General features: G+C 42.0%; 1 non-coding gene across 1 annotated transcript; it reads left to right on the top strand.

Annotated features, from left to right (window-relative positions):
• The first annotated feature begins 513 nt into the window (after positions 1-513).
• TRNAR-UCU lies at positions 514-586 on the top strand. The gene has a single exon. It is a non-coding gene; the product is annotated as a tRNA-Arg (tRNA).
• The last annotated feature ends 1,381 nt before the right edge of the window (positions 587-1,967 follow it).

The raw sequence follows: 1,967 nt of genomic DNA on the forward strand, positions 1-1,967 counted from the left end.
TCTGAGTTGATACTTAGCTGGACAAACCCCAGGGGTTTGAATTTCACATCGATCTGACCACCCGTGACTTATCCTACTAAGTTGTTAGCCAGTTAAAAACTTATTCAGATAAATCAGGGGTGGGCAGAGCAAAGTACTCCTCCTAACCTAATCAGATAATGCCGATATTCAATGTTATTTGGCTAAGTCAGTTGGATAACTGTAGGACTGCTTCAGAGCAGTCCTACAGTTATCTGGATATGTGTAGCCAGAAAACTTTACTCTTAACTGGCAATGTTTAGAATATAGCTGGTTAAGTATATTTAAAAAACAAACAAACAACCTTCTAGGCCTGCAGTGTCTGTTGCGCCAGAGGTGGACCCTTGGGCAGAGGTGGGGTTGACGCTACCCGTAGGAGAGATCCTACAGGTTTCCACCATCGGCAGGCGGAGTGGGTTGATAGACGGAGGCCAGCTGGTGCTTCACCAATACCAGCCCTCGTTCCCTTGTGACCCCAGTGGCCTAATGGATGTGACCCCAGTGGCCTAATGGATAAGGTACTGGCCTTCTAAGCCTGGGATTGTGGGTTCAAGTCCCACCTGGGGTGGGTTATGATGTTTTTAAGTTCTTTTTTACTCAACGCACAATTAAACTCTGGAATTTGTTGCCAGAGGATGTGGTTAGTGCAGATAGTATAGCTGTGTTTAAAAAAGGATTGGATAAGTTCTTGGAGGAGAAGTCCATTACCTGCTAATTAAGGTCACTTAGGGGTAGATTTTAAAAAGCATTTACTCGAGCAAAACTGGTTTTTGCTCGAGTAAATACACTTTACTCAAGTAAGTGGGCTTTTCAAAATTGCTACAATATATGCCATTGAATTGTCCATAGAATTTACTCAAGTAAGTGCACTTTACTCGAGTAAATAGCTTTTGAAAATTGCTACGATAGTATGTCACATTTACATGCGTAACTCCTTTGAAAATGACCCCCTTAGAGAATAGCCACTGCCATTAGCAATGGTAACATGGAATAGACTTAGTTTTTGGGTACTTGCCAGGTTCTTATGGCCTGGATTGGCCACTGTTGGAAACAGGATGCTGGGCTTGATGGACCCTTGGTCTGACCCAGTATGGCATTTTCTTATGTTCTTATGTTCTTATGTTCCCTGTGGGTTGAGCCTTTGGGTGCCGGGGCCAGCTGGACCCAAAATTAAAATAAAAAGAAGACCATAGTGACTTGAGGCTCAACCCCCCCCCCCCCTCCACAATATATAAATAAAAGGCCCTGAGCCCCTTCCTGCCTCCCCACCCGGGCCCCCTCAAAATTTTCAAACCCAAGCTGGGAGCTGGTATAGTATTGCTAAGCTCCCAGCTGCTTCCAGCATTGCTCTGACAGTATGTGAATAAGTTAATTCACTCTGGGTCTGATTTTTAAAAGCATTTACTTGAGTAAAACTGGGCTTTATTCGAGTAAATGCACTTTACTCGAGTAAGTGGGTTTTTGAAAATTGCTACAATATATGCCATTGAATTGTCCATAGGATTTACTCACATAAATGCACTTTACGTGAGTAAATAGCGTTTGAAAATTGCTACAATAGTAGTTACATTTATGCGCATAACTCCTTTTGAAAATTACCCCCTCTCTGAAGAGAAGGTTTAACTGTACGAGTTAAACTGTGTGCATACCTGGCCAATTACCTACAAATCGTCAAAGCAAACTTATGTGCATAAGTTCACCTTGAAAATTTGGTGTATAGTCTTTGCGTGAAAGGTAGTTGAATGCTCACAGTTATAAAATTACCCTCCCTATGCGTTACCCATGCTTGACAACCCTAACTCTCATTTGACATTATTTTCTCATTTGCTTAGGGCAGGAGTTTTAAACCCAGTCCTTGTGTATCTCTGAGCCACATTGTTTTTCAGGATTTCCACAGTGAATATACATGAAAAATATTTGCATGCAAAGAAAACAGTGCATGCACATCT

This window comes from Rhinatrema bivittatum, chromosome 1 (assembly GCF_901001135.1).
Source record: "Rhinatrema bivittatum chromosome 1, aRhiBiv1.1, whole genome shotgun sequence".
In the NCBI taxonomy this organism is placed as follows: domain Eukaryota; kingdom Metazoa; phylum Chordata; class Amphibia; order Gymnophiona; family Rhinatrematidae; genus Rhinatrema; species Rhinatrema bivittatum.